This window comes from Halyomorpha halys, unplaced genomic scaffold, assembly GCF_000696795.3.
Source record: "Halyomorpha halys isolate HHAL.00 unplaced genomic scaffold, Hhal_1.1 Scaffold620.1, whole genome shotgun sequence".
In the NCBI taxonomy this organism is placed as follows: domain Eukaryota; kingdom Metazoa; phylum Arthropoda; class Insecta; order Hemiptera; family Pentatomidae; genus Halyomorpha; species Halyomorpha halys.
In genome coordinates, this window is record NW_027107900.1 from 1 (window position 1) to 8,385 (window position 8,385).

The window sequence follows — 8,385 nt, forward strand, 5'->3', positions numbered from 1 at the left end:
AACTATTGATTAGATATTTAATTAGATGTATTTTTCAATTAACAGTTTTCTCAGAAAAATAAAAATAGATTTAAAATAAGAAAATTTCAGCAAAAAACTAGTTCACATTTAGAAAATACATTATATTTTCTCCAAAACTACTCCAACCTCTTCACACCACTTTTCGCCACTTAGGTATTTTTTTTTTATAATGAATGTAATATATATCGTTTAAAATTCAAAATTTAATGAAAACTTTTTTATATTTAATATTTTTATATTTGATTGGTCTTAATTGTAGACAACCACATTGCCCAAGTAAAAGTCCTTCTGTAGTGAGATCAAACTTCCAATTGAAGGGCAAGATTCCCGTAAACATTGGTTCACTTCTAACTTCATAAGTATCATAGCAAGGGTGTTTTAATAATCAGTAAAATAAAATCAATCCGGTGTGACATTTCAGCACGGAAATGGCGAATGAAACCAAAATTTTAAGAAAATTATATTTAATTGTCGTAGTGCTTTATTAGTTATTAAAAATAGTGTTTGTTTGAAAACAAAAATATTTTTTATTAAATTAATAAATGTTTTCACTTATAGGATGTACAGCTGCCCCTCGCTGGGTACGCCCATGTTATCATAGCCTTCAAAAATTACCTACACTTGCTAAACCGTTATTGGATTATCTATCATAAACTACCACCATTCAATTGAGAACAATGGGAAGTAATTACAGAAAGTAGTCGCGCAAATTATGAATTATTCTTGAAAGGGAGGATTGTTATGAGAGGAAGCGTATAAATCATCAGAATATGAACTTGTTATAAGAGTGGATAGAGGAGCCCTGTGAGCAAATCAACAGTATGGGGAAAATTTTTGATTTTGACGCTGTGGATAAGAAAGCGTGGACGAATGTTTTCTTCGGAAAATTGGATGAAGCCAACTAAACTAAGTATACCTGAAATAGACATGAGAGGACCACGAGCCCTTGAATTTTTACCCAAAAATTTTTACTTTCCAAAATTTCAGCTTAATTCAAAGAAAATTTATGGAGTCATTTAAATAAATAAATGGTTTAGGAAAAAATGATGTATGTAAAATATTGATTTATAAATGTTTAGTACAAGCTTTGAGATGGTAATTATTACAGGTTTGAATTTATTTGTGTTTTTTAAAATTCAAATGCATTCAATAGATAAAACATTGTTAAAATTTAGTGAATCTTCAGTTTAAAAGAAGTCGGAGAAGCACGTGGGTAATGCGGACTTTAAAATAACAGTTTTTTTTAACAATACAGTGAGTTAGTCTGGTAATATCAATGTCCGGTTCATACAGTTTTTTTTTTGCAATTACTAATTACCCATCACTACTGAACAGCCAGCAAGAGCAAGGGCATATAGTTAATACCTAGAAATCCACATACAATGAATGGAGTTCAATTTTTTTTTATTGAGTTTTTTAAATTAAAAGTAAATTATTTTATAAATTAGGATGATTTTTTTTTTTATTTATTATTTTATGATTGACAAGTCAATGATTGAGGTTGTCTCCTTGATAATGGAAGAATAAAACCTAGGGTTCAGACCACAGGCATAGGATTTTCTAATTTGTGGGGCATTTTTTGTTTTTGTTTTGGGGGTTGTTAGATGGATGAACACTTTAATTACGTGAAAGAGTCAAAGGACGCCATCTAGGGACACAAGAAGCTAGGCCACATGTGAAAAACAGAGACAACCACACCCAATGGGGCTAATCCTTTACTATTTAAACATGTTAACTTTTTGGGGAGCACTGGCCCTCTCTCAATCAGTTACTAGTTCTAGGCAAGTAAATTAGGTATTAAACATGATTAGCTAAGCACGAAGCAGATTGTGTAATGGCTCTATCTAAAATTGGTTCAAATCTTATTTCCCCCATATATAGGGATTTGGGGGGCAAGGATAGATTTGGCCAAAACATCTAGCTCATAAAACACATATCAAAATAATTTTAAAAATTGGTTTCTACTACACTTAATCTAGAAACGGATTATTGGAAGTCCTAGAACTCTTACTAAATTGCCAAGTAATTTGATAGAGTAATGAATTAGGTCATTTTTGTTTTGTAGGAATTTTTAAAATCGGATTAGTAGTTTCTTACAAACAAAATGGTCAGATTTATATATTATTATAGATTACTGAATAATTATAGATATTTATAAAATTTGGTGCGGTGCGCACATCACATAAATTTTCATTTACTATTCTACTTTAGATTAAAATTAATGAGGACCACGACCGCAATACTTTACCTTACTGTATATTTCATATACAGGTAAATGAAAGTAAAAATTGTGATTACAATTTCTTATTAATATTTCTCATTAAAATTCTCGTATTATTCGCCTCCTTTATCGGTATTGACGTAGAATGGGCAGGTTTCATGGCTTCAAATCTATGAAATTATACTTTCAAACCAATTTTTTTTTTTAAGATTACGAAGGAGAAAATATCAAAACAACGTTCCTAAATGATGAATATTATCGGTAATCTATCTATCTTATCTGAAGGATAGGTAACGACATTTAGTATTTTTCTAAAACTAATTTTCAATACACTTCATTCAGCTATAAAAAACAAAAGATCCTCGACGCACTTGGGATCCACGTCTGGGATTCAGGGCTTCAGTTATAGAAGAAGGGAGAGGGGAGAAGACGTCAGTAGATAAGGGAGGGCGACACGAAATAAAAGAGATAAAGATGCCGAAGTGGTGGAAGCATGGGGGTAACAGGTAGTTATTGTTTCAAGTGGTTGACCTGGGCGAATTGGGGCAGAAGTGTACCCGGTACTAACACTCACCGATCGATCTCCCTTGGATCCTTTGTAGGCTCACTGATACGTTATAGCCCGGCTAATGACATCTAGGATCGTGCTTTATAAAACTGAATAAATTTGCAAGGTAAGTAGCTAGTAAATACACAATTCTGACTCCGTTTCTTTCCGCCTTGGGAACTTTTTCAACCTCTGTAAGTCAAAATCAGGCGAAGCACGCTTTTTGATTTTGTACTGTTTTTCTGAATTGAGTTCTATACTGTATCTCTACAATACGCTACTGCTAGAGAAAATCTTCTATGGAATTCAATCTAGAACTAAATAATTATTATCCGTTACAGGATTGTTGCAATATTGTAGGTGTTCAAATATGTGAAATATATGAGAGAGATGTTTCTCAGAAAAAGTTTGAACTTTTGCAAGAATTCTTTAATCTTAAATGTAAGACAGGATTTTATTTAAGACTTGACCAGCCACATAAGCTCTATTGAAAATTTAGCATTTAGATTAAAATCACTAGGAAATGATATACCAGATGATATGATCATTTCCAAAATAATAATAACACTTACAGAGCAGTATAAATATTTTATAAGTGCTTGGGAAAGCACAGGCTCCGATATGAAAACTCTTTCCAATTTAACTACAAAATTGATGGCTGAAGCTCTACAAATGATACTGAGGGAACATACATCCCAGTTGCGTTTAGAACACATGTAAAAAGAAATTGGAGAACTGCTCCAGACAAGAGGTAATGTTTTTCTTGCTCTAAAGAAGGATATCTAAGTAAAGACTGCCCAACCAAGAAAAAAACCTTATGGTATATACAAAAAAACAAACCACCGAGAGAAGAACTACTTACTAAATAACACAGAACGGTGGATACGTGACTTTTTCTAAAGACAAAGTGAAAATTATAAAAAATGATACTGTAATAGTGGGAAAAAGATGAGGGATTTTATGAAGTAAACTTAAAGGTTAATCCAAATTTGAAGGCTTATGCTACTAGTGTATCAGAAACCAAAATAGAAGTAAAAGTAAAAAATGAAAAGACTATAGAAGAGGATAATGAAAATTTACCTAAAGATGAAAGAGAACTGAAAGAACAAGCTGATACAGGAGACCGAAACAATTGGAGATTTGAAACTGAAGAAAATCTAATGAATAAAGATGTATCCTCGCAGACTTGAAGGATCATTAAGATGCACAGATGATTCTAGAGAAAAGGAAAAGACTGAAATTGTGCAAGGAATGGCTAAAAACAATCAAGCCATCAAGAAGAAACAGAAACCTGGTGAGATTAAAGAAAGGTTACAGTAAAAGCTTTAAATGGTGATCCAAAAATATGTGAAAAAAAGAACACCATACATTAAAAGCAGATGAATATAATTGGGACAATTATGAAAAAAATGTAGATTGCGAAGCAGATGATTTCTCATATTTTACTTCTTTACTCGTATACATTTTTCCTTGTCGATACGAGCTTTGATCTTATTCCATAATTTCCTCAGGGCTAAACAATTGTTAATAACTTCTTTTGCCTCTCCAGTTACGTTGATTATCTATCTCCTTTCTAATATGTTTCCGAAGTGCTTGCGGGTACCGCCTCTCCTCTTCACATAGGTTATCCTATCTTTTTTAGCTGAATCTCGTGTACTGTTTCCCTTTTGCTCCCAGTACATCCCCTTACAGATATCTTACTCAGGTCGTAACTCAGGAAGAATAATACTACGGCCTAAAGCTCACTTGACTGCAGCCAAGCCATTGCCTGTGTGTCCAACCCACTCCTACTTCGTCTTCTTAATAAAAGGAACTTTGTAAAAATTGTATATACATGTATCGAAGGCTCCAGGAAGGCGAAAATATTTAATTATTAGATTTCTACAAAAATTCTTACGGGAAGAGAAAAGAATCAGCTTTTAAACGGTTGCAGCAACGTTGGGTTTGGATCCAATCTAAAGGAGATACAAATGTTTACGTGAACACACATCATTGTAAAAAATAAAAATTTTGTCGAAAATGTATTCCGAAAATTTGTATTTTAGATCTTTTAAATACTCTAGCTCACTATGTCATATTTATAATTATGTTTTTGCCTGCTTTAATTGTTTTTGTTATTTTTTGTACATGTAATCATTTAATACAACCTGTAATTTTTTTTTTAATATTCTATACAAAAAAGACTAATTAATTGGTATATAAAGTAATCTATGAATCCAAACAAAGGAAAGGGAGAAAACGAAAACAAAATATCTTTTTTTCTCGGCTCCTAAGGCGCATTGGGCAAAGCTTAATTATAACATTTTAGTAGTTATGTTATGGAGTGCCCTTAGCCAACAACTCTGTAAGTGTACATTTATTTATGATATCTTAAATTAGCACAAGTTCATATAATTAGAATTGTTAGTAAAGAAGTAAATTGAAACACTTAGTGGACTTCTGAACGCTGATTCTATAGATTCACAAAAAAAGGATCAGCATTTAGGTTAATTTTCAAAAAACACTTTATTTCTGGCTGGTGATAATCTAAAAATGTGTAAATTGAGTGAGAGCTTGAGAAAAAAACATGATGTTTAGCACTTTTATTCTAAGTTGTTAAAGTAAAATGTAAAGAAATAATAACATAGCAGAGGGCATTGCAGAGAACATCTGCATTGTAAATAATCATGGAGGAAAGATAATATCTTCTAGGCTAAAGGCTAAGTAAGGGTAAAGTTCAAACGTTTATGCTGGATCGTGTAGAATTTAACAAGCCAGCACGAAGAGCCAACTTCGTCTTTAAGTTAAAGAATGCGAATTGATAGCTGTGTACAATAATTATATATAACATTATTGATATCGAGAAATATGTAGTTTTTTTTTTTGTTCAACTAATAAAAACAACAATTTGGAGACCAATTTACTATACATTTCAGTCAATTATTCTTATTCAGTCAACACAATGGACTGTTGGTTAAACACAATCAACAGTTTGGTGTCACTTTCGACAGTACTAAAATTAACTACTTAATTGGGGGGATATCGTTTCATGAAATGATCACAATAAATGCACATTAGCTAAAAACATATTACTTGAAATATTCAAAGAAAGTGAAGGAAAACAATTTAAAAATTGAATTAGGTACTCTGAAATTCAGCCAATTGTTATCAAAAATGAAAGTTCTTGGGGAGACTTGTTTTTGTTTAAAGGCTTAAAACATCACTGGTCATCAACGCCAACAGACATGCGGTAACTGAAATTAGTAAAAAAATATTCTGTTAGACATATTACCACCACAAATTAGAGGAAATCTTTCAATCCCTGATTGAAATTTAGACAAATTATAGACAGAATTTGGGAGATGTCAAGTACACCTGAAGTTAATACGATATCCCAGTTGCCTGATTCCTCTATGATTCAAAAGCTTTGTGATCGAATAACAGCTCTAGAAAAAGCGGTCAAGATCTCGTTTTAAATTCCGATCTCGCTTTAACCCTAAAGGTGAATACTGCTATTGACACTTTCGCTTGGAAAGTAGATGTAAACCGGATAAAATGTAATGAGTTCTATGTAATGGACCAAAAAGTCAATCAAAAAAACTCCAACTGGCAGCCACAGTAATGGGGGAAGTGTGCTGCCTCAGATGTTTTCACAGGGCAACATCGACTATCTGTAAAAGATCGCCGTACTAGCATTAAATATCTTGTCAACAGTGGTGCGGATGTCAGCAACTCCTGTTACTTGCATTGGACAGAAGTCTATCAAGATGAAGAACCTTCATCTTCGCTCTTGGTTTACGTTGTATGCGATAGACTAGGTCAGTCTGCAAGCATTGTACCAAATCTTTCCCTTGGTTGTTCGGACGTACCCGCCGTGGTGTAACCTTACAATCCTTCTTGAAGTGCCCAGGTTCGTCACAATTGGAGCACCTTCGTGGCCTCCTGAGTGGTGGGACAACTTCCCGCCTCTCCATGGCCTCCAGCTTCTTCATTAATCTATCAAGCTTATCTTCTAAGCTGTTGGTGTTGTTTTTGTCCATATATTCCTGCTCCTGCCAAACTTGAGTCTGCCGCAATTGGGGTCGACCCTTTTGCAAGCTTTTCTTGACCACTTCGAACTCAAGAGCTTTCGCTAAGGTTCCACCCATGGTTTTCGGTCTCGATAGTTTCAGGCTTTGTTAAAGGTCAAGATCACGGACTCCGTCAGTAAAAACGACAACAACCATGTCTTCCTGGACGTCCTCTAAAACCGCAGTATACGTTAGCCTAACTAGTCGAGAAATCTCGGTACTAAACTGTTGCTGCGATTCCCCAGGATCTTGTTTCCGTGTCCTGAACTACGTCCTGTACAGTTGTTCTAGGTGATAATCACCAAATCCTCTCTCGAGTTGGTCGGTCAAAAAGTTATGAAAATTATGAGAAAAAAAAAACAGTAAGAAATCAGTCCAGTAATTCAAATGTTTATTCTGGACCAAGATTCGACTATTCCGTTTCATAGATATAGATTATTCCCTTGATTATTGATGAGGGAAAGAGTAAATAAGCAGTAAACAACTGTTAACTAAACAAAAACATGTAATAGGAAAATAGATAGACACACATGGAATACAGCAAAAAAAAGGAAGTACAGTAAAAGAAGGTTATCCAACATGGAGGCGCAGTCAGAGTTGCACGGAAGTTACTGAGGTTGCTTCAACACACCCTCCCAAGCTCAAGACTCTAATTGATGTGCGACTCTTGACAAAAGATCCAGTAGGAAGGCTCTTTGTGAATACATCAGCAAGCTGACGACTACTGGGCACATGCTGCAGCTCAAAATCATTGTTCATTCACTTCTCACGTACAAAGTGAAAACGCACTTCAATGTGTTTTGTGCGGTGATGAAATTCTGGATTCTGTATCATCCGTATGGGACTTTGGTTGTCAACCAACAATTGTGGAATGCCATGTAGAGTTGTCAACTCAGTCAACAGTCGCTGAAGCCATACCATCTCCTTGGTACCCTCACATGTTACAATATACTCTGCTTCTGTAGTGCTTAAAGCAGTAACTGGCTGCTTACGACTCAACCAACTTATAGCACCAGTTCCACACGTCATCAAAACTCCAGTTCTTGATCGTCGAGACAAGTTTTCATTTGCAAAGTCTGAGTCCGAATAATAGTCCAACTTTAGTTTAGTATCTGATTTATAAAACAGCCCATACTCTCTGGTGCCATTCAGATACTTGAAGATTCTCTTGACAGCTTGCCAATCAGATTTCTTTGGACAGTCTAGAAACTCCGAAACTGTGCTTACTGCATACGACAATTCTGGGCAAGAAGTCATAGCCAAATAGAGCAGGCTGCCAACAGCCTGGCGATATGGAACACTCTTCTCCAAAGGTGAATCCTCAAATTCTTCAGCACGCTTCTCAGAGGGTGTAGAAACTGGGTTTGAATCAATCATATTGAATCTTGAAAGGATATTCTTTGTGTATGGTTCCTGATGCACAAAAATACCATCCTTCTTTCTCTTAATTTGCATTCTCAGGAAGCTATCAAGAGACCCAGTGGTGATCCGGAATTCCTTAGTCAAGTCTGAGAGAAATTGGTCAATTGCCTTTCGATCTCCAACTA